Raw genomic sequence first — 26,338 nt, forward strand, 5'->3', positions numbered from 1 at the left:
GCAACAAATTGTTACAAATGACATGTAAAGTGGGAGCGCATAATGCAAGGTGGCGGACTGCGCAAAACAAATTGGGAACCAGAACTAGGGCCTAAACACAGATTGTGGTGTTCTCAGTGGACTAGAAAAGGAGGGGGTAAAGGAATGGCCCAATTAGACAGAATGGAGAGAAGATGGTGGAAGTGAGGGTTAGGGAAATGAATGGAAGATGGCATGAACACATGCACACAGCCCCCTTGCCTATGTAATAAACTGCCATCCACCTACTGCTTCCATCCCGTTCTGATGTGGAACTCCACTCATCTTAACAGCTGCCAAAACACATCTATTTATTTAAGTACCTGCTCTCTCCCCACTGTGTCAAATGAAATACCCCAGAGAATCATGAGTATGGCTTCTAAATACAAGTAATTGGCCATCCTGTCAGTTTTTACTGGTTGAAATGACATTCAGTATATGCAGCAGTTTGAAACACACATGATGCTATACTGTTTGTGGTCTAAGGCCCATTTCCCACAACCCCCTGTGGTCATACATCATCATGATGTGTGACATTCACGTCAGGGCACTGGTTGCTATGTAAAATTCATGATTCAAACATAAATATACAGAATCTATGACAGGGCTGCACATTGGGATTACATTTTCAGCAGGACCTGTGATATGTATATACAGTATACTGACAATGGCTAATGTTTATATATAGCTTGACAAACAGACAGAACCTGTGTGAATTCCATTCAGCTATTATTGGGGGCAGCATATATTTTTCAAGGGAATGGAAAAATGCATTGATATCTCCTGCTAACATCCATACATGCTGCTGCAACAGTTAACAGTAAGACAGAGCGAATCCTCCAACACTGACACTGTGTTTTTGTTTTTCCACTAATGGCTCTATTTTTCTCTTACCATATATCAAATTAATTTGGTGCCTGATATGCAGTACCGGGCTATTTTGATTTAAATAACTAATGAAGCGCTTCTTGCTGCCAAGAAGGAGCATCTGCTCAAAGAGACGCAGAGTCAATTTTCTTAAATTCGAAACACCCTCTGGGGAATCACAGAGAGAGGGAGAGGAATGAGGGACCGATGAGGAAAAGACACTATAAAGAAATTCAGTCCAGACCTAGCTTACTGTACATACCAATAATAACATGTACAGCCTGGAACATGCCTGGAAGATCTTTGCCACCTGTGGATTTATGAGCTGGTCATGGTTTGTAAAATAAAACATCACAGCTGTGATTAAATGTGCAAAGTGAGCTTGACAGTGTGCAAAATATTTAATTGAAATAAAACTAAGTCCATTTATGTTTTGTATCCACAGGATGGCTAATAAAGTAGAATTGTACTCTATAAAAATAATTCCGAATAAGAGGTCTAAAGTATGTAGAGTACATACAGTAGTATCATTACTGATTGATCACTGACTAAAATGCAGCCAGCTAACTGGTGTTGGGCCTCACCACGAGTGGGTAGAACAAAAGACAGGCCTACTTGGGGAAAGTAAAGCCTTCACTAAGAGGCCAGACAGTGAAACGGTGCCAAATCTCCACCAGCTGTTAATTCACACTTAGATGTAAGATCTAAGCTTGAATGGGACAAGGTGCCAAACAGGGCGCAGGAAGTTCTGGTGCACAGCTATGACATCATCATTTCTATCAAGTCTAGCGCAAAACACTGCTCAATGTCTTTCCAGTGCAACCTCCGTTCCCGCAGGAGACGCTCAACATTGAACTTTTATTTTCCTAGGCAATCTCAACTCGCTGGACGAGCAACAGACTGCTTTGTGTTAAACTCCACAAAACAATCTTTGCCTGCAGAAGGAAGAAACACGGATTTACCGCTTCTTCACGGAGAGAAAGACCACCGCTGAGCCGCTCTCTTCCCACCGAAAGTCGACTACTGCTTTCCTCCGCTGCCATTCGAAGGAACAGTTCCTCCATTAGAACCACCGACAGCGTGGACCTGGCTCCATCAGTATCCGAGTCTTGAGAGTATTTCACTGGACAAACAGATGGACTGACACATTAAATCACTATCAAGAGTGATCTCAAGTAAGAGGCTTGTGTCTGGGCAGAGATAGATTTTATAACTGTGTGTTATTTCATCTAAGCTTCATTGTTGTGAACTCTGCTTTGCTTATTTACTTATTGCTATATGGACACAAGCCCTAAGCTATTGCTTTATTTGTTTCCTCTTTGACTTACAGTGCTGGAGCTTAACTGCTTACACTGCTGTTCTAATCATCACTGTTGCTCATCATGCTGCTTCCAGTCATTACTGTTTCACACTAATCAGCCCCACCACCTTTGATTGCAGGACACAAGTTAGTGCCTTGACACTAAATATCTGCACTGAGGATATTTCCAATCATTGTAAGTAACTCATTCCATTAGAGTTATCTTTCCCAGTTAAATTGAATGACAGTAATCACAAGTGTCTTAATTAAAGATTTCATATCCTCAATATATAAAGATTTTTTGATATTAAAGATATCAGTTTTGCCAAAAACCTTTGGCTCGTTTTCAAAGAGCAACTCTGCAGAGAGTTGGCAAATGTACTGCACTCAATCACTGAATAACTAACACACACCTTCCTTTAAGGACCCCTCAATTTGGGATTATGTCAGAGTCATCCTGCTTGTTTCTCCGTCTTGTCACGCTAATGGAGCAACAGCAAAGTTTAAAGACAATAAAATGACTCTTCATTTTAGCCGAAATCAAGTCAAAGAAGAGACTGTACAGATCTCCTCTTCTCCTCCCCTTCTTTATGTCTCACACACACACGCAAACATTTACATCCCCCCTTGCTCTTTTTTCTCACCCTGTTATGTGAGATAAGGTGCCAGTTACCTATCATAAAAGTTGAAAGTGCAGACCTGAGGAAGTAACACTGTGATACTCTTTCTTTTTAACCCAAGTCTGAATTAATGTGAATTAGCTATCTAACCAATCACAAACTCAGCTAACATTAACCAGCAAACATTGTCTTAATGTTTAACCCAACTTTTACTTTTGTATGACATGAAATGAGAACATTATTAAAGCTAGAGTAGGTATTGTTGGAGAGACGAGCAAGAGACAGCTGGATTTTAAATTTATCCAAACCCCACCCCCTCCCTTAAGACCTCCCTCCAAAGCCACTCCCCCAAAACACATTTTCATGTGCAATGAGTGCAGGGCAGAATGCGTGCAGGTAGGTAGGTAGATAGGCAGGTAGGCTTATTACAGGCCTCCAACAGCCACAGATATTGGATATTTTTCATTTATTTTCAGAGCATTTGATTTATTGATTGTTGTTGGGATGTAAAGAGAATTTCAAAAAATATAACAAGCAATACTTCTGAAATACATTACCTACCCTAGCTTTAATTCACAGAATTGACCTCTTGTTTACCATGTAACAACATTGCCTAATAGCTATAAATACCGTCATGGTAAATCTAGGTAATATTGTAGCTATTATTTATATTCTATATTTTATTTCTATTCTATTAGTACTTCTATTCCTGTGTGCATTGACGTGATATTGAGCAGCTGTATTGAAAGAGTTTCCCCTCGGGATCAAAAAAGTATTTCTGTATCTGATTCTGATTTTGATACTGTGTTATATAAAGCAAAATGTTATTTAACCTTAGGCCACTTATTAGTAGTGTTAAAAAAAGGTGTGTTAAAAAAAGATGCCATTTTAGTTCCACACCATGTGTCCCTTAGAACAAAGTTTCAACGCGAAAACCTCTTCCACACCCGAAACTCCTCCTCCATTGGCTAGGTGACAAAAAGAGTTTGACAGGGACTTTCCCTTCAGGCTGGACCTCAAATCCCTTGACTCAAAACAACATAAATTATCAATAGATAGACAGAAAAGACAGAAAATATAAACCACTAGCTTGAAAAATGCTTTTTCCATCTCAGAGATCAGTATAAGTGTGCCCTGAGGTTAGATGTATGCACACTATGCCACGAACAATCTCCTGCATGGAGGGTGCATTGGTAAAAAAAACACAGCACATTATAGGAGGTCCTGTTATGAAGCAATAAAATGTGGATCAATAACTGCACAATTCCACCTATATGTGTGAAGGCAGACCGTGATAAAACGCAAAGACATACAGCAGAGAGCTCTATGTAGAATGTGGTGTTGGTTGTATTGGTAGCTGTAGGACTGCTTGTAAATGTTGGAGAGAGAGTAGTGTAGCAACAATAGCAGTATGTGTAGTAGTTGGAATATAAGTAGCAATACTAGTAGTACTTGTAAAAAACAGTAGTAGTACTTCATTGTTAGTCATTATCATCACAGCTGAAATTCACTTCAAGTGCATGTCAGGCTAGGTCAAGATTTACTTTGACTGCACACTAAATATATTGTCCTCTACATGTTGAAAATTGTTTCAAACTGTAACTGGTACTAACCAAGTGAAAACAATACACTACACCTCCTTACTTCCTCAGTGTCATTTTCCCTGCAATCAGAAACTTTAATGCTTCAAGTTTCTGTGATAAATAACTAATTCTGCATCAGCCAATGTCAGAAGATCCTAATACTTCATCTCAAGTTGATCCTGTTAGTTGGATTCAGTCTACTTGTTAAATCCAGTGGCTCTCTAATGCTTTATATCTACTATGCAATTAGCTAATTCCCTGCATAGAAAAGTAAACAGAGATTAAGTGCTTCTTGCAGCTTAATATAGCTATAATCTGTAGAGTTAGAAAGATTGGCAAAAATGACAATACTGTTAATTATGATGGAAATTCCAATCAGTCCAATCAGTAGGCTGGTCGATGTTAAAGTTTTTCCTAGGTGGTGTCCCAGCTATTATGTGTTATAGATGCGTCGATGGGTCACACTGGCTTTCCAGTCTGTGATAGACTGTGTGATGCAAAATTCACTACATGTAGGTACATTGAGAGGTATGTTTTCAAAGCTGAGCAGTCATGTATTAACAAGTTTAAGCTTAATTGGCTGTGTGTGTGTGTGTGTGTGTGTGTGTGTGTGATAGAGAGAGAGAGTGAGTGAATATGTGTGCGTGCCAATCAGCAGGATGAAGTCAAGATCTTCAATGACACTATTAGATGAGTCACAAACCAATTCTTCTGTCATCTAATCAAACTCGTTTCATTACCACCGTCACCCTCGGGGCTCGCACACCCTTCACAATCACTCACGTCTACATTGATTAGATCTGTTGCATCTTGAGCAGTGAATCATTTGCTTTTCACCCTGAAGAAAAAAAATGAAACACTGAGTAGCAATAGACACGCTGGAGAAAACCTTTACAGTGTGGATGAGTAATATATGCACTAGGGATTTAATAGTGACACATGCTGACAAACATTGAGGTATAGCTATTATTTATCAGTAACCATATAGATTATATTTTTTTCATGTGAAGATACAGCTAATTGAAGTAGTTGTTTGCGTGTTTGTGGTACAAATAAAATACTAATGTGACACATGCATCACATACTTAAACCAGATACTGAGACCTGAGAGGTTATTCATTAGACATTAACCTTACGAGCACATGTTGACTGTCTTCTCTTAAAATGTTGGTTATTTCTTTTACATGGGTAATTTTGGAAGTATCATTCATACCTTGCTCTATGTTGATAGTTGTTGAAAGGAGTGAGGTAAAGATTCACCCACATATACAGTACATGGGATAAAATAACTACAAGCTCTTATAGCTTTAGTGTTGTGTTTTTTTGTCTTTCAAAAAATGCTCAGTTTTTAATTTTTTCTTTCTCTGTAGAACTTTATCCAGAGACAGGACTTGCAGTAGTTCAGTGGAGCAGTACACATCAGGTAAGACATCAAAACTTAGGAAGTTCTTAAACACCTGCACATATGCTGAGAAGGAGGTTGGAAGCATTATACTGTAGCTATTTTTTGCAAAACTCCAGGTTTTTTTCTTTTCCAAGGATCCTTTTGAAGCAGTGAACTCTGTCTTGGCAAGATGTTCGATATTGTTTTTCTCCAAGATCAACCTGAGCCACATCACACGGTGCCACAGTCAAAGAAGAACTATGCAAGACACGGCTGGAATGAAAGGGAACAGTGCAAGTTTACAACAACGGCTAATTAGGATTCCTCTTGGAAGGCATGTCGCACATTGCAACCCAGCGTGAGACTCCAATGTACAGGTGTTGTGAGACTGCAGCAAAAAGACCATCAAAAGCTCTCTGTCTCCTAATATGTTAAAATTCAAGATATCATGCATTTTACATGAACACTATGTCATTTGCCACATAGTTATTTCATTGTAATGAGGTGATTTATCTTTTCTTCAAACTACCTCTTCTCCACTCAACTGGTGTGAAAAACAGCTTGGAGGGATGTGTCTATGAGGCCCCACCACTCTGCCTGTTGATCCTTTAGAACAGAAGTTCATACAATAATTACTAGAGGTGGGTGGTTAAAGTTTGCGTACTTGTGTGTATGTCTGAGTCGGAGGATTTTTATGGTACTTGAGGCTAAGCATGTGTGTGCATGTGTGTACACAAGTATTAAATCAGTACCTATGAAGTTGAATCTACAGTGATGCATTCCCTGGTGCCCTGCAAAGTTTGAAATGAAAGTTCCCCCTAATTATTGTTTATTTTTGCACTTGGATTAATAAACCCCCCCTTTTCCACATATATCAAGTTACACCACACAAAAGCTCTCTGCACGATCTGCAACAAGGAGAAGCACACTCTGCAAACAAATAAATATCCATATGTGCTCTGCTCTCATTTACTTGTATGTGTCTGACACTTAGAAAGAGTTAGTAGCATCTGACTAATGAGCTCATTAATTTATATTTCTGCACCTGAATATTTGTGTATGTGTAGAGGACAATACCTTTCATAAGAAAATGTAGAAAAAATCTACCTAAACAACTTCATATCCTATCTAAATGCAGTTGATATGTCTGTTAATGTGGGTGTGGCCCTTTCTTTCACGCATGGCAGTGCCTTTGTGCATTCCCTCATACATATGTGTGTTCCTTCTAGGTCACTAATCCTCTCATTAAGTCAACCTTTACCATGAGATTAGTGTCATGTCTGAATCAGTTGGGCTGAACACTTTGTTCTCTTCGAGGCACAGCATATCCCAAGAGAATTAAGGCGCACAGAGAGAAAACAGCTAACTCTTGACAAAAAAGATAAGAAATAATCACCACTGATTTACGCCTACAAAAGGCTTTACAACTGAAATAAATTAATTGATGGGAATGAAAATGCAAAACAGATCATTGGCTGGAGTCCGTCTTAGCCTCTTATGTGAAAGATTGTGGGGTTATGTGCTCTCGAATAAACAAGGATCCCCTAGTGAAAAAATAAGAGGCCCTCAACAAGTCTGTTAAAAAAACAGGGTTTATTTTATTTGACGAGCTGTTTTGCATATTACGCTCAATGTTCATTGGGTTGTAATTTTGATTGGACCTCAGGTAATCAACTGTATCCTCTTCCCATTCTCATTTGCATGTTTATTGTCTGTCAAAGATCCACAGTACTGAATACGTTTAAAGGGTCTATCTACAACCCAAATAGTGATGTCAAAGAGGGTACTTTGCCTTTAAAGGCGTTATCTATTGATTTAGCATTACATTGCATAGACAGATCACAACAACAAATCAAAATCAATATGCACTACTCCCCAATTTGTGGTAATTTTTTTTCAGCCATAGCCATTAAATATATTTGCATTCAATAATTATCTTTCTTCACAGTAGTTTTCATTGTTAGTAGCATAGTCCACCATCAGTGCTGGATTCAGATTGCCTTCACACTAGGAATTCACAGAAAACAATGCAGCATGTAATACAGCTTTACCTAATTTTATCTCATTGACATCTGCATCACTGTGTACTGTTCACTTGCCTAACACTGTATCAGTGATGTATTTAGCTGCTGATTCACATTAAAAGCATTCAACTAGGCTTTTATTGTGAAGCAGTCACATAAAGTGTAATGTATTTGTCACCAAGGTTAGTGCTGACTGCCTTTGTTCATCAAGAAATGAGTCTACAAAACAAGACGTGGTCATTTTAGGATTTTTTTGTCAGTGGATCACTTTTAAATATTGCAGTGAGTAATGAAACAGTCAGGAGCAGCAACAGTGAACTGTTAAATGAAGCGTTACAGGCGAATGGCTGCATACCTCCAACTGCTAAACAAGGTAACCAACTCCACTCTGCCATTCAGTCATGTGGGAAACTACTCGCATAAAATCAGATCGCGGTTGCAAAAACTGACTTCTTTATTAAAACAGCATGAGTTTGTTTGGCTGCACTGTAAACTGATACACCAGTTCCTCCTCTGCTGTATTTCTGAAAAAGTAAAAGTCTGTGCTGTATTAAACCACACTTGCTGCTACCACCAGAAACCACGAGTGTCACCAAATGAACTAGGACGAATTAGGACAGAAATCTTAAGGATCACAACTTTAACATTTGATGGAAAACACCTGCTGTGGCATCACTGAGTGGGTGTGGCAAATAGAGTAACACGTTTAAGATTTAAACTGCAGTGCAGCAGCAGCTGCTACTTCTTGGTGTTCAACCCTTTCAAATTTTAAGAAGCAATGTTTACTGAGAGCAAAATTCAAAGTGTTGCCAACACCAGCCTCCCCTCCCACCCCAACCACCCTCCACCACCACCACACACAGACGGTATAAACACTTCACTCACTCAACCGTGATTTCTCAGTAATTTGAGTTTCAAACAAAGTTTGCTCCTTTAAAGTAACTAAAGAAAATAAGAGAAACAGAAAAGAGGAAACCCTAAGCAAGGAGAAGGAAGAGAGGAGTGGGTTGAGTTGAGAGAAAGGTGGTATCTGACAGTGTGGAATGGCTGAGGAATGAGGCCTCCCACGGTCAAAAGCCCAGTAACCTTGACAATCACCACTGTGGCAAGGTTTGACAGCACACTATTTCTATCATACACTCTCTCTTAATTACCACATCTGCATTCAGCACATTCCATCCCTCCATAGTGCAGTATTTTCCTATGCAGTTCAATTTATCATGCAGGCATGCAGACAACCACTCTATCATACAACCTCAATGTCAAAACAGTTACAGCTAACAGAAAGACAACATTCAGAGTGTGAAGAGGCTCTGCAGTCCACTCAAGCAGCAGCAGACCATTATCCTTTCATTAGTGCCAAATAGCACAGAGTTGGAGGAAATGCAACATCTATTTGAAACTGTCCAGTAGTACCTATTCCTGACAATGTAGACAAACACTACATTTTCCAACACCCCAGACTCTAAACACTATTATAGCAACATTTTTGGCGGTTATATATTAATACTGTAAGACATGCCACATTCCAAGTTCAAACAACATGGCTGTCTCCCACTGACCCACCCCAGCTCTCTCTTTTGGACCATTTTCAACAATTTTCCAATAAGTATTTGACCTGTTGTATTTTTTTCCCTTTATTCTGAAGATTTTTAGTGATAGAAAACTTTAATAATTAAAAAAAAAGCATAATACACATGATTTGGATATATATAGTTAGGATTAACAGACAATATACACTCACTGGCCACTTTATTAGGTACACCTGTTCAACTGCTCATTAAGGCAAATATCTACTCAGCCAATCACGTGGCAGCAACTCAATGCATTTAGGCACATGAACATGCTCAAGACAATCTTGTGAAGTGCAAACCAAGCATCAGAATGGGGAAGAAAGGTGATTTAAGTAACTTTGAACGTGGTATGGTTTTTGGTGCCAGATTGGCTTTTTTGATTTTCATCTCTAGGGTTTATAGAGAATAGTCCGAAAATGAGAAAATATCCAGTTCTCAGGGTGAAAATGCCTTGTTGGTGGCAGAGGTCGGAGGAGAATGACCAGACTGGTTTGAGCTAATAGAAAGGCAACAATAACTCAAATAACCACTGGTCACAAACGAGGTATGCAGAAGATATGCAAAACACATCGAACCTTGAAGTAGATGGGCTACTGTAATGGTGTATTATAGCATGGATTACAATTACAATTTTAATTCAAATTAATTTGCTTTTTATTGTGCTGTATCAAACAATTTCATGTCAATAAAATAAATTTTTAAGATTTTGATATTAGTTAATGATTGATGCCTAATAATCTATGAACTTTGTTAAAATTAAAGTGGTGATAATTGTAAGCGCTAAGACCACTTTTGTAACGTTTTCACAAAATCCTCCAAAACCCATAAAAGGAAAAAAATCTCATTATTTTTTTTAACAGAGGCTTGTAAAAACAGTTTTAAAAGGAGAAAAAATGTTTACATCTTTCAGGGGGTTAATTGTATTTTACTATGACAGATGATGAGATATGGTGAATTTGGGATGTAGTGTTCTTATATTTGTGTATTTGGTGGATGTGAGGGAGCTAGTTGAATTCTGTGTGAGAACTTACAGTAGATTTGTGCATGTACTATTATGTATTTGCATGTGAATGCATGTAGAGCTTAATGTGTGCATGACACTGGAGGAAAAGGGTGTAAATGTGAATATCTAGGCCAGCAATAATGAGTTTCCAGTCGCTGCAACACCAGCCACACTGATCTATTTCTAAATTGCCACTGGAGCTTGCCTGCCTCGTACCATACAATATACTGTACATATGTACATGAATATGTATGTGTGTGTGTGTGTGTAAGTCAGTGCATGAGTGGGTGAATGTGGGAGTGCTGACTACATGGCGGGGATCCAGATTAATGCAGGATGTCTGCAAAGCCAGTACTAAGGAAGTTAAATATTTTAATCTTCTAGAGGGGATGGCATTTCCAGAAAGCTTGTGTCAGTCGCATATTTTTTACAATCATGCCACAGCTGGTTATATAGTGCAGTACAATAACACTGTACTGGTAATTTAACAGAAACACACACACATAATCACATACACATCAACACACCAACATGCTAACCAACCAATATGCACCAATCAATCTCAGTTGTTCTGCACATGTGCGCACACACATACACACACTTTCAATGCTTAAGGGCATACAGTTGATTAGCAGTAACCTAGTTCAATAATATCCACCAAATGTAGGTCACTATAATCTAGGACCGGGGTGGTGGTGGGGATGTGTCTGCGTGTGTGTGTGTGCGTGCGTGCGTGCGTGCGTGTGTTATGAATATAATAGGGCTGCAGTAAACCTGCTGGATGGCAAACAGCAGCAGGTCTGCCAGGCCTCCAGCTGAGGCTCAGCTTGTAGAGGTCAAAAGTCATCTGTACTGACACAACGGAGACGTACAATATATATACACTATATATACACTGAGATCCATATACGTAGATATTACATGCAATTTTAAATAACAATATGAGGGAGTCCATGTTATTGAAATCACATTTATTTGCTGGTTTCTGGTTGCAACAATGGGTCAAAGCCTCCATCGCAGTCTACTTAACAGCACCAGCACACAGGATGGTGATATCTTGTGTCAATTTTATATTCAGTTCTTTGAAAAGAATGAGCATGCTCTTCAGAACAGGTGTGCTAAAGGCTCAGCAAGATCCAGTAGTCAGATTTGACAACATCTCACACCACAGACACTTAGAATTCTCACTGAGTAAACTTGTGCATGGCCAAGTGGGGTTTTGCCAGATGGCCAGTACACGATGTTTATGGATCAAAAAACACCATTAGTTTATTTGAAGCTGCAGGCCAGCTGGATGTTGATTTCTTTTGGCAACAAGATGTTAAAAGAATGAGAGAGTTTGATGTTGGGGACAGGGGAACTGGGTTTAAGTTGTGGCTAAATTATGAATAAGCCCTGGCAGGCCTTGGTTGGCCATGTAGTTAAAACATGAGCTACTACGGCATGTGGTGCTCAGTGTAGTGCATGACAGTTTCACAAAGTTCAGCTAAGGTATTTTTTTTTTGTCACATTGGTCTTAAGGAGTTTAATTTCCTTAACATTCCATGTCTCTGTGGTTGCAGGGTAGATTGTCCACTCAATTTGTTTCTGGGGTGTCCTGAGTTGGCCTCAGTTCACTGAGGCGACAGCACTCAATTAAGAAGTGATATCAAGGGAATTGATAAAAAACTTTGATGAATTGGTGAACTTCCCACTCCCCTTACGGTGGCGAGCGTTAGTTGAGCAGCGCAGCAAAAGATGAAAGGACAATTTGTACCTGAACCTAGGCGTTCTTCGAAATATGAGCTAGTATAATGAGATTGTCTAAAAATGATCTCCCAGGGCAGGATAAAGATGAAGAACTGTTCTCCTATTGAAATCAATTAGACCAAAGACGATTTCTGCCCCAAACAGCTTTTTATTGTGATGTGCAGATCTTTTTTTTTTTTTTTTTTTTTTTTTTTTACAAAACACAAATTTAATCAAAGGGAGTGTTAAAACAATGATGAAGCACACTCACAAAAATACACCCAAACACTCTCAACATAGAGACACTCAACGGTGTGATCTAAATAGTTTATCACATCCATAAACGCAGTGACAACTCTATCACAACTTAACATAATACTCGTAACACTATATGATATAATCACTAATTTATCATTAATTTAACACCTCGATAGCATGCAAACTGCACAGAACAGGCCACTGCTGGGAATTAAGCCCAGGAACTTGTTGCTGTGCTAACGACTTAGCCACTGCTTCTTCTACTTCTTCTCCACTCTCCAATGCACACCACAGGGTACACATAAGAACACAAATACATGCACAGTACCACTCACAAACACAGCTTGCAGCAAAGACATATCCAACCTATCTCCATTCTGCTTTGAGAAAAATAATAATGGCAAAATCAATAGCACACTCTGAGGCAGACACAGAAGTGCACATGTGAATGGACAAACACAATGACATCATATCTTCAATGTGAAGAGGTCAGAAAAGCTGCATGTTCAGGTCATCTTATCCTGAGTTTCTCATGTGATGATAATACCTCCACCACCTTAAATTTAGCTCCTCAACTTGGAGGCTGACACTAACAACCTGTGTTTGCGGCAACCTCTTTGTTATTAGCTAAGAGAAAACTGTCATTGATGGTAAGGGACCTCCTCATTTGCTGGCAATGATAATGTTTCCTCTCTAATTCCCTCCCTTTTTGCCTCAATCATTATTTTGCTGGAACAAGACTCATGATGCTCCAGCCTACATGGTTCTATGACATATTGTATATGTCATATGTCCCTTGGAGGGATTTCGACTTTTCAACACACATATCTGCACATTCATCCACTAGTGTATGCTTACATGTGCGCTACCCACGCATGCTTAAAAGACCTGCACACACACGCATGCAGGTGATGTACGTATATATACATCCACTAATATACTGTATATATATGCAGAAAGCATGCATGTACACACATCCACAATTAAATGCTAGAAATCTTGCTTAACAAATCTCTTCAACAAATCAATGAGGTTCACAGTCTGAACCCACACACACTAGCAAGAAATATCATTGCACAAATACAGTACATATGATGTGGTGTGTGGAAAGAGATTAATCAGATTAAGGAGGGTGTCATAGGGGCCAGTGCATCTGCCACTAAGCTTGGCCTGCAGGCACGCAATGATCCCACAGTAGAAAATGTAAGTAGGTTTTGTCTGCAACATGCCAGCTCTGTAATCAAAGTGGAGCAGAGAAATCTTGTGCATGAGTATGCCCTCATATTGAGTTCTTTTTAAAGGACCAAAATAAGAGATGATGCAAGAAACACTAGCATAATAGCTTTATATTATGGAAGATAGATTCAGGCGTCTTGTTGGCAAAGAACTAATCAGGAAACAGGGCTGGACGAGTTTGTTATTTTAATATTAAATATAGAAAATTTAGCGCTGAGCTCTGTTGAAAATATAACAAAGAATACTGGCTAACACTGCCAAACTATGATACAAAACTGCAAATAACATTCTGTGTCAGGTAAATGTGTATTGATAGACATCATATGCATTCGGTTTTAGTGATACGTGACACACATATGATCAAAGCTTTTGTATGTGAAAACAAGGGGTCTACCTAGTGTCCACTGAGTGTACACACAATGAATATTCTATCAATAAACAACCCTGTGCAGAGAACAAACATCTTGCTTCCAGCTGTGTTTGCTATATATGTGTACATGTTGGATGATTGTTGGCTGAAGCCCAGAGGATCCACTCCTTAACAGTGTGACTGAGCTGAGCGTATACAGTGTTGAGCTGAGGAGTCTTAATTGGCGGGCTCCCATGCTGCTCAGCAGTGAGCCGTTGGAGGCTGAAACCCCTGCATGTCTCAGAAGTGGCTTTACCTTATGATTGATTATAATTATGGCCTTCTCTGCAAATCCTGGCTTTCTTGGTGGGCAAGCTAACGCGCCTGGCGGAGGCTTAGATGAAGGGGTAAAGCACAGTAATATGCTGTGAGCGCACACAAACATAATTGCACACACAAGCACACACACACACACACACACAGGGAGACAACAATAAACACACTGAGTCATTTGCACACACGCATATTTCTTCACCTATCCTTAAACAGTGGATATGGGAGTTTGACAAAACCGGTCAATTAAGGGGAAGCACTGGCTTCCTGTGGAGGAAGCAGAGAGGAGAAAATTGGAGGAGCAGAGAGACAAGAGGAGGAGAGGTAACAAAATGTAATGCAGGGAGGATGATGGTGGGCATGAAAGGAAGGGACCAGCAATGCACTTGTAAAAAGCTGTGCAAAGGCATTACCCAAATACCACTACCAGAGAGAAAATTGTTTTAGTCATAAAGATTTGTATTAGCCTAAAATGTGGGAAAAGCACTTCTTATAAAGGAAAAGAAAAGTAAAATAAGTTATCATGGGAATATTGTCCGCTACGTACCTGTGAGTGATATAAGCAGAAGACAAACAGGGAATATAGGAGAGGGAGGGAGAGAAACATAAAGCCAGAGAGAGACACTGGAGGTGCTTGTGAGGTGAAGTCTGAGAGAGCATTAGACTGAAGTGTGAAAAAGAGTAAAAATGGCAGCTTCCACATGTGGAAAATGCATAGCCTGGAGCACACTGACATTTCCACCCACTCAGTGATCAATCTCTTTCTTCTCTTGCTCTCCCCTCCCTCCCTACGTCTTTCTTCACTCTGCCTCTCATTACTCTCTCTTTGCCAAATCATATGAGGCAGATTTCCTTTCAAGTGCCAGCTTGTGTGTCATAGACAAAACTGGCATTATGTCTCTTTGTTTTACGTAATGAGGTGGAACAAAGGTTAAGTGCATTGATTATGTTCTCAAAAAAGCATTGTATTCGGTGGGTGAGGGGATCTCGGTTTCTCCATCAGCAACCAAACCAAGACACCTGGCAGATTTTGGCAACAAGGGGACCAGCAAGTTCTGCTGCATTAAATAAGCTTCTTCTCACTTGTTAGCTCTTCCCTGTAGCTAATGGGATTTTCTACTGTTTTTACTGTTGCTGACAGGGACACACATGCACTGTAATGTTGAACACTAACACACACTACACATGTGAATATTAACACGAACACACTTGCGCTTGAAAACAAACTTTATAGCATAGAAGTATTTAAGCTGTCACGAAACAGACACGAGCGCACAAACATGAACTAACTCACACAAACATCAGCTTGGAAAACGCAGTAAACCCAATTGCACACACACCTGTTAGTCAACGGCATGCACTCAGAAACATATCCCTCAGGTTCTGCCTCTTTTGTCTCGGCTGTGATAGTGTCTTGTTTCTTGTATCCTGTGATCTCTCCCTGTTTCTCCTCACAGCATACAAACACAACATTTATCACTCCCTCACTGCGCTCCATATGCTGGATTAACAAACTCTGAATCAGGGATAAGTCAGGCGGGATGGAGCCATAGATCTTGCACCATGTCAAACTCCTTTTAGACTCATGACATTCCCTAAGATAGAAGAGTTTGCTCAAAATATGTTTTTTTTTTGTTTTTTTTCCGCCAGCCTGGATGAGAAAATTCAAGTTCTTGGGTTGTGGTATGCTATCACACTAAATGATAAAAGTCTTTGCTGTTGTATTTTAGTCTTACTGTCAATAAAGTATTGTGGAGGTGCAGTGTGATGCATTTGACTTCTTCCATGGTACAGCTCTTACATAATCAAAACAACAGGGAGTTGTGACATTGTGAAGGAAGGAATCATTGGGGTTCACAGACCCTTTGGTTCATAATCAAATGATTTCCATTCAACTTTACATCACTGATCCCTTCATTTAGTTTCATTAGAGTGGTGGCAGTTTAGAGCCAAACAGAGTTGCCACAGTGATATGTGATATATACTTGGAAAAAGTAAAAATTAGGTTGATTACTACATTTAGTGTTAGCAGTATTGTTCTTACAGACCAGAAGCTCTAGATACAAGGCCACACAAGCTTTTGTTTTTCAAACTAAAGTATTCCGCCCTTTTGATTTGTCCACTGGTTTGTAGAATACTGCTGACTTGTAGCTCTACAGCAGCTCTGGATGTGAAACTTTAGAGCTTTAAGCCAGGGTAATTACACTCCCTGTTACTCCTGCAATAGTCATTGACCCCAGGATAGAGGTAGAAAAGGCAGCAACTGCATTAATGTTCATCTAAATGCATTGATGAAAAAATGTAATAAATGTAAAAATATATAAATAAATAAAACCTTGGCTTTAATACTCAATACACCTCCTACCTTCTACTGCATGCGCCTTTTCAGGTTCTCACATGTGCTCCAAAATGATTCATGTGTAAATTCAGCAAATCCTCCAACCCACATGACCACATAGGTTGTTTGTTCTTACCCGCTAATACGACCCACAGGAGTGTTTCCTAAATTAACGCCCCTACCGGTGGCAGTTGAGAACGGGCTGTAAGGTGAGGACGGGCTGCAAGCATACATTACATAAGTCGGTCACAGTTTGGTTAGGTTTAGGCAAAAAAACTACTTGGTTAGGCTTAGGAAAACATCATGGTTTGGGTTAAAATAAGCACATTACGCCAGTTATGCAACTAACGTAAGTTAAGTACGTTACGTAAGTCACAAACATAACGTTATGTAACTTTAAACTTTAGATAAGTCAACATTGACTTTTGGTTTCACATGAGACATGAACCCTGGTCTCCTGGGTGAAAGTCCTATGTTTGTTTGTTTCTAGCTCTTTATACTATGTCACCTGACTTCCTGGTTTGCTCCCATCATAATTACCATGACCTCTAGAGGTCGCATAATACAATAAATGTAAACATGGGTCGTAATCATAGACTGTATATAAAGATGGACAACGCATCTCCACATCCTCCCGCTGGTGACATTATTTGGAGACAGAGTCTGCGCAGTAGTGATTTGAGTTGGAGCTGCGGTGTCGAGTTCCCACCCATACACCCAGCCGACCTAATCACAAGCCAGCCTCAGCTGTCAATCGTGATGTGTAACGTCCTTTTTATAGCATCAAGTAACTAATTGAAACCAAACTTATCAGAAAAATTAACACTTGAACATATATCAGCGTGATAAGAACTACCTAAAATGACAGAAACCATCTTTGGGAAATATTTATTTGACGTGTACTTTGAGTTTTTAGTTTGGCTCATGTCCCATACACTAACATGGAGGGGGCGAGGTATATGACCTATACTGCAGCCATCCACCAGGGGGCGATCAAAATGTTTTGGCTTCACTTTTGTTGAGCTGTCATGTCGTCCATCTTTATATATGGTATATGGTAGTAATAAGCTGCTTGCACAGTCAACCTCTATGGACATTGTTCTGGTGAGAACAGTCTGGTATATTAATTGTTAGTAAATGCATCATTTCCATGGCTATTATCAAGGTTTTGGATGACACCCCTTGGGTTTGTTTCTGCCTTCCTTTCCACCTTGCTGCTGAGATAGATCTCGTAGTAAACCCTCATGTGATGAATGGTGACAAAAAATGTTTTTAGCAAGTCTAGGTGAGGAGAAAAAAAATGTAAATACAGCACAGTCAGTCAAAATGACATTAATGACAGCATCTCACTGCTAATGATAATGGGAAAAGTTCATTACCATAATTAAAATTTGAATATTCTCTAGAATGACAGTTTATTAGCACCACCACCAGTCCTCCTACTCGTGCATATTATTTTCATTATTGTCTCCCCTACTGCTGTCACCATCACCAGCATCTTCCTGAGTTCTTAGCTTTGCCTTATGCACAGTGTTAAAGTCCTGGGAAGTACAACAGTTTCAACCTGCCAAAAGGTAGCAGAGAACAAAGGGGATTGTGGGTACGTCTATCATATGTCCTCAGGGTAATGGGTGCGATGGCTCCATTATTGTCAAGCCTGCTTTGTTCATTGTCAGCATAAGAAAAAATCTCTAAACTTTCCATCATAGGTAGCTTATCATAAATGCATGACAAAATGCATCTTGGGAAAAAGCTGCAGGAACTGGGCTGCATCTTCAACTTTTCCTCAGTCTGCCTTTGTAATACTACGGTGTGACATGATTGTGGAAAGACCCACTCTACTAACTGTTTCCTCACATCGAGTCTCTTCAGAATGTGTCTAAGAAATGTCACAGAAATGGTGCAATGGGCCATAACTGCTACTGTAAGTCTAGGACAAAGAACAAAGAGAGAGACTACCCAGGAGAGCACTTTGCTCACTCACAAAGAAAGAGAGAATACAATACGCAGCTGGTGCATGTGTCCTTATAGCTTGGCCCTCTGAAACACTCCTCGCGAGAGTCAGCACAGTTTGTGGCCACACAGCGGGGCTATGCCGGGCCAGTTTGAAAAGTCTGATTTTCAGACAGCAAAGCTAAGAATGTTGTTGTTCAAACATGACACATATAGTTGCTGGACAGCTAATGGCATATCACAAAAGAACCTCAGGAGCTAATTCATCATCACGGCACTGCAAGGGAGCTCTACATTAATTCTGCATATTTTCATATATTCTGTGAGTCAGCTGCATGAGCTAATAAGAAATATGTTTCTTGACTTATTTGCTAAAAATAGTCCTATTCATTACCAATAGTGAGCACAAAATGTATGCCCCCACTTTAAGGCTAATTCACCAAGTCTAGCTCCCTTGCGCCCTAAAGCACAATTTGCATTGGGGGTGTTCCAGGATGAAAACCCCTTCCTTTACTTTCCTGACAGCAGCCATTCGGTATTGCGGAACTCTTTGCACAATGTCATCATGCCACTACGGGGATAACATCTACAATAACTGGGGGACGTTGATGCTCTGAATAGTCTTACCTTTGAATAAATGTTATGTAGGCAAAAAAAATAAAAAATAATAAATTTGCATGCTGTACCATTTTATTATGCAAGTCTATGACAGGCACTGTTAGGAACACATTCCACTCACTGTGTACAGTCAGTGAATAGCATACCTTTCCTATGTGTCACTTTGGCAGAAGTCTTTAGTGAATGTGAGTTTGAATCTGAATAGAAATTGAGAGGATTAGTGTCTAAGACTTGGACAAGCCCCGCTACATAGACAGTCTTAACAGAAAATGGTATTATAGAGTGACAGAGAGAGATTCTGTGGTTTCTACACAATCAGAACCATTTTTGTGCTATAAAAATGCTTTGACAATACAAGAAATGATAAAGAGTATAAAATCATATTGTACTGAGAACAATTTTGGTGATAAGATTAATCTGGTTGTATGTTTTACTTTAACAAATATATAATGAAATTACATTAGATTTATCATACTGACAACATACGATAATAACATTATATTCATTGGTAATATTCAGTTTTATTTTAAAAATGTTAGCAATACTACCTTTACCATGAATGGACTTTTGTACTGATAGGTAGAGCATGTGTTTTCTTTGTTTTTTCTTAATTATTACAAAGTCATCAGACTTTTTCGGGGGTGTTCATTTACATCATTGTGTTAAATGAAAATGAATAAAAAAATTGAATTATGAAAATTTCACATGTAATGAGTAATTTGTCTGCTGCTATGGTCTGGTTCTGATAACCACAATGCACCTTGGGAATTATTTATGTATTTATTTTTTGGCCTAACATGCATCCACAGTGTGCTAGAGATTTAGGAGTTATGTACACTTATTTTTTCAACCAGATAGATAGCACAGCTCAAAATGTGTGTGCTCTACCAAACAGATACATACAGATGATACAGAACAGATACATTATCAGTCTATAGGAAATTATTCTGCCGCTTCCACTTCTTAACATGAGAGTTGGTTGGTGGATTACATAACTACGGTTTTGAAGTCAAATCATGTGAAACCATCAGGTTCTGTCTTTAGCCCTGGTGGTTCTTCAAAGAGATATATAGCATATCAGAGTGTTAGTGTGCTAAATTAGGTGAGGGTTGCAAAATCAGCCTTTCACTGAAAAAAAAAATCCTAATTCAAAATGCAATGTAAAGATGCAGGATAAAAAAGAAAATCAGTGCTCCAAAAGTGAGTCAGACAAAGTTCACTGAGGCATGGTAGATGCATCTCACACCTCCAAACACACCTACACACATACACATCAGAGGAAGCTTCTTCAGGTGTGTCTGGTATGTCAAAAAGCAGTTAAATACACACTGTTTGCTTGAATATTTACATTACGACAGAAAGCAGGAGTAGTAGTAATTTTGAAGCATCATGGTTTGAAAGCCATACTCCTGCTGTAGCTTCAGTCATTATGCTCCTTTGAACAGAGTCACGTGGAGGCGTGGCTGCGGCAGGATAACAGTACGCCAGCAGACCTGGGACCAGCTGACCACCTCCCTCTTAACGGATCATGAATGCATAAAATAACAAATAAATAAAAGTAGCCTGATCTAAATGTAACAGAGAAAAAATAAAAAATCTACTGAAGTAAGAGTGAAAAGTATGCTACATTAAAAATACTCAGACAAGTATAGTTTACTGTACATGTAACGGAGTATATGTAACTCGTTACTATCCACATCTGACAATATGGTAGAAAAGATGATTTTGGTCCTTGGTGCAGTCAATGGAGTGTGTCCGCCAACCCCTTTTGGTGTATTTTGCCACGGCTGATTGGATAACCATAGAGGTTTTTAATCCTTTTAACCCTGGTACATTAGGCTTCTCACATAGGCGTTAGTGGGAAACACGGACACACACCCAAACATACTGTAGGTGTATATTGAAACTTATGATACATACAAATACAAGCCTAAACACAAAAACTAATTTTTATGCTCACTTCCCTCCAAACATGCCAAACATATCACACAACTCACAACACCATCCTTTAATGTATATGATTTATTTTTGACAGCCTCTGTTGCAGGAATATAAAAATTGAATGAAAATGCCCTCAAGAAATAAAACAGCAATGGCTTATAAACCTCTGAACGAAGCCATGGTTAAATAGGCTGAGCGGTTTCCTTCCTTTGTTTCCTTTCTGTTAGAAGACACAAAGGAAGGCTGTTACTGCCATCTCTCCAAGGGACTGTGTATTTGTACTTGGCCACCTGTTCCTAGTCTTTGGGTACAATGTTTACTTCAGGCATACCACATTGCGTTATGTCCTTCGGCATTGTGAGACAAAGCAATAAGATGCAAATGTCTGCAAACCCCTGCATTTTATAGGCTATAGTAATTAAGCAAATTGAAAACTTAACACAACTTTAATGAACTTTTCAGGCATATGAATGCTTATTTTGCACAAAGATGTGGGTTTGAAAGCTATGTAGAAATGCCCTTTGGGCCAAGTAAAATTAAGTCACTGATATTCATAAATAACAATGTTATAATAAATAATAAAATAATAAAACTTATTTATAGAGCACTTATTAAAACAAGGTACAAAGTGCTTCACAGAGAGAGGAATAAAATACCACAGTGAATTCTAAAATACATAAAAACAATGAAATAAACAGACTAGCTCAGGTAAGATCAGGTTATGCTTTCCGATAAAAATGCGTTTTGAGAAGAGACTTAAAAGAAGACACTGACTCAGACAACCTAATTTATTTGTGCAAGTTGTTCCAGAGCCTCGGGGCCCTGATGGCAAAAGCTCTGTCCCCCTTTGTTTTCATCCTGGACACAGGAACAGACAGAAGATCTCAAAAATTTGAAGGTTCATAAGGGCATAAAAGGTCTAAAATATAATCTGGGGCCAGGCCATGAACAGCCTTAAAAGTAATCAATAAGATCTTAAAATCAATCCTAAAACAAACAGGGAGCCAATGTAAAGAGGCTAAAACAGGTGTGATGTGATCGTACCTCTTGGTCCTGGTTAAAAGCCTAGCAGCTGAGTTCTGTACAGTCTGCAGTCATTTAAAAGTGTTTTGATTAAGACAAGTGAACAGCCTGTTACAATAATCAAGGTGTTAGGAGATAAAAGCATGTACAACAGTTTCTGCATCACTAAAATTTAAAATGGATCATATTTTTGCAATATTTCTTAGGTGATAAAAAGATGACTGCACAAGCTTAGTGATATGTTGCTCAAAACATAAATTGATATTAAATAGGACACTAAGATTTCTTGAAACAGCCTTGATATGTTGTGACAGGTAGCCAGTAGATGGCAGTATTTGTTTTGTGATATGTTGGGACCCAGTAACAAGGATTTCTGTTTTATTTGAGTTGAGCTGAAGAAAATTTATCGACATCCAGTTGTTTATGTTAAATAGGCAGTCCTGCAGGGAACTTGGCATACTAAGGTCAGTGGGCTTGACAGGGAGGTACAACTGTGTGTCATCCGCATAACAATGAAAAGAAATCCCATGTCTACGGATGATATCACCCAAGGGGCGCATGTATAAGGAGAACAGTATCGGTCCCAGATTTGAACCTTGAGGCACACCGTACTTGATATTGGAGAAGGATGGTAAAACGACGACATGAAGTTATTAACTGCGACGCAGAATTTCCTATTGGGCAAATAAGATGAGAACCAGTCTAGTGCAGTGCCAGATACGCCCACCCAGTGCCTCAATCTATCTAGAAGAATGCCATGATCAATTGTGTCAAAGGCAGCACAAGAATTGAACACATGCCTGCGTATGCATTCATTAAAAGGTCATTACTGACTTTGATAAGGGCTGTCTCAGTGCTGTGGTGCTGATGAAAGCCAGATTGGAACTTTTCAAAGGTACTATTGTTCTCCACAGCAGTGGAGTTTTTAGAGAACCTTGGAAATAAAAGGCAGTTTGGAGATTGGATGATAGTTATTCAGGAGGGTAGGATCAAGCTCAGTTGTTTTTTAGGACTGGTTGGACACACACAGTTTTAAAGTAATCTGGGACACAACCAGTAGACAGTGAACTGTTCAAGATAGATAGAAAATGGGGCGCAACACAATCCATTACTTCGAATAAAAACCTAGTTGGGATTATGTCCAGAGGGCTGGAGGATACTCTCATAAAAGACACGATGTATGTGATGGATAGGGCATAATGAAGCAGTAAAAAATATTAATCATTTTAAGGATGGGAACACATAGACTTTAACAATACTAAATTATTTTCAAAATGTATGGCAACACCCACTTAGCAATGAATTTCAGTTATAAACAAGCTTACTGCATTTACTGGAGAAAACTGGGGTATCGCGATTAACAGTATCACTGCGATAATCCTGCCAACTCCCAAAATGTCGCTTAGTCAAGGCCTTTAATCTATGTAGGTAGTCAATACATGTAGGTGTCTTTAATGTCAGTTTATATTAATATATGGACACATTAACATAATAATATCTCCATATCATGAATATCACATGTTTGAGATGACTGAGCTGGCTTAGATTGGCTGTGAATTTATGAAAGTGGTTCAGGTTGAATAATTCAACCCTTCATAGTACTGAGTACTGAGTAGCCTACTGGTTCAGACCAAGCCACATATTTCCCCCTTCACTGTCAGGGCATCCTAATATTAAATGAAATTTAAAATTACCTAATCATCCTCTAGTGTGTTTTGACATTTAAGCTAAAAACTACTGAGTTGTATACAACAAAGCTGGGACTTTATACTAAATTCCATTTCAGCACAATTTTGCAAAAAGCATACTTTCCTCTATTATATTCTGCAGAAACTAACTATGTTAAGAAAACATATAGGTTACCAACTAGCACTTTATTCTTAAGGTTTTCTTTGCTGTATTCTCTTTCCCTGATGTGCTACCAGACAGAGGCTGGCAAATTCCACCCCACTGGTGATGAGAGAGCCTTTAATAACAAACAGTCTTTTAAATGTGAGTGCACCACAGTGCTTTAGCTAATGTAGTTTAAGATGCTGAACATCAGGTAATAATGAATTAGTCAAGCCTGTGATGTACTCCTGGGTCAGACTGAGCCCACTACAAGCCCTTAGGTGGCAGGAGACAAGAAGGCTTTGTTGAGGGTCAATGGTACATTTAAAAAAAAAGTAGCGTGGGGGTTATAAATGCGGGGATAGCAGCAATTAATACCTAAACTACTCACTGGGGGATCTGATTTAATTGGAGGTAATCGTATACCATGCAGAGACACGAGTGAGATTGCAGTAATTGAAAACAATGTTGTTCCATTGGGTAGAGGATTAAATTGAATTGAATGGGAATAATTAATGGCAAATGAGACAAGCAATGGTGATTTCCTTTTCTCTTTTCCTGCTTGTTAATGCAAATGATGAAAAGTTAAATCTAATGACGCCATACTGTAAAAATTGAAAAAGTATTTCAGTTAAACTGTTTTATATCTGACACATTTATGCTATACAAATCAGAGGGGAAGGTAGAGCAAGTAGGCCATGGAGTCACCCCCATTCCCCCAAATGCCAAATGCTCAGTAGAGAAACTCTAATTAATCTCCTACACCTTTACCACTGTGGCCTTTTCATATCCTCCTCATTTGAAATGGAGAGTAAAACTAGTAGGATAATGCAGCTCAAAACATGTTGCCATTAAGGCCACTTACAGCATGCCTTTGAAACAAATCCAAACAGTTTCACGAGGGGTGCACACAACATTTCACTGGCATTAGTACCAGTGCAGGATATGGGTATGCAGCTGAAAGCTCAGTTAACATAGTTATACTAAACAATAAAGGCTACTTTCATTATACTGGTTCAATTTCGTCTTGAGATCATTATGTTAATTCTTGAGTAAAAAACACATGTAACTTCAAAGAGCGATCTATCAACTCAAGCAGTGGACTGCATGTTAAAATGTGGAGTTCCTGCATAATATAGATGCTGACATTAAATCATGTGGCAAACTACTATGTAAAACATGTTTGGCAATTCACTTTGCAACTGCAGCCTTCAGCAAGTTATGGAATCAAAATATTCAAAGACCACCCTTAGCTAATTTTTGCTTAATTGTAATTGCAGCATCATGGAATCAAATTTAAAATTGTATCCATAAATCGCACCATTGTATCTTAAAGAGCTCATAGTACCTTATTACCCGACCAGAATGCAGGGTTACATGTGGTTCCTAGAATCTCTAAAAGTAGAATGGGAGCCAGAGCCTTCAGCTATCAAGCTCCTCTTCTGTGGAATCAAATCCCGGTTGGAGTTCGGGAGGCAGACACCATCTCCACATTTAAGAGTAGGCTTAAGACTTTCCTCTTTGATAAAACCTATAGTTAGGGCTGGCTCAGGGGAGTCTTGAACCATCCCTTAGTTATGCTGCTATATGTCTAGACTGCCAGGAGACATCCATTGATACACTTTTTCCTCTTCTTCCTCACCATCTGTATACATTCTTATTCAATTAATGCATGTTACTAACTCGACATCTTCTCTATGCCATAGTTTTGGGCTTTCTCGTATCTGTCCTCTCTCTTTCTGTTGCTTTCAGCAGGTATTTCTGCCTCCAGAGCTGCAGAGTCTGGATCGGTGAATGTGGGCCTCCTGCTGCCCCTGTGTTCCTGCTCGACAACTGCTAGTATAATTATTATTATTAGTCTTTTTTACTACTATTATAATTATTTCATCATTATTATTACTATTATTATTTTATTAATATTAATATTACTACCACTGCCATTATCATTACTATTATTATAAATCTCAATGTGGAATCGTGCATTGTTCTACTGTATGTTCTCCACTCCCTCTCTCTCTCTAACCCAACACGGTCGTGGCAGATGGCTGCCCACCTTGAAACCTATAGGTTCTGCTCGAGGTTTCTGCCTGTTCTTGCCTCCATCGCCAAGTGCTTGCTCATGGTGGGAATTGTTGGGTCTCTGTAAATTATTTAAAGAGTACGGTCTAGACCGTAGCATCCGATATAACCTGACCACTCATTACTTCTGTATATTACTAAACTACACACTTCCAGTGATTGCTATAGAAGTATTACATTATTCACTGAGTGTTACAAACTCACATTATGTGTTTCAGTGCTACTGCCAAGTCTGTATACTGGACTCCACTTAATTTGGGACAACTAGAGAGCTTGATT

At 39.1% G+C, this 26,338-nt stretch overlaps 1 protein-coding gene and 1 long non-coding RNA gene across 6 annotated transcripts in view; one reads left to right on the forward strand and one right to left on the reverse strand.

Moving 5' to 3' along the window:
* Positions 1–26,338, reverse strand: part of LOC122878537 (limbic system associated membrane protein) — a 455,066-nt gene that overhangs the window by 163,177 nt on the left and 265,551 nt on the right. The gene's annotated exons all lie outside the window — the stretch shown is intronic.
* LOC122878538 lies at positions 1,612–13,114 on the forward strand. The gene is made up of 4 exons (XR_006378505.1): positions 1,612–2,060; positions 2,326–2,381; positions 5,759–5,811; positions 5,928–13,114. It is a non-coding gene; the product is annotated as an uncharacterized LOC122878538 (long non-coding RNA).

This window comes from Siniperca chuatsi, linkage group LG7, assembly GCF_020085105.1.
Source record: "Siniperca chuatsi isolate FFG_IHB_CAS linkage group LG7, ASM2008510v1, whole genome shotgun sequence".
NCBI classification, from domain to species: domain Eukaryota; kingdom Metazoa; phylum Chordata; class Actinopteri; order Centrarchiformes; family Sinipercidae; genus Siniperca; species Siniperca chuatsi.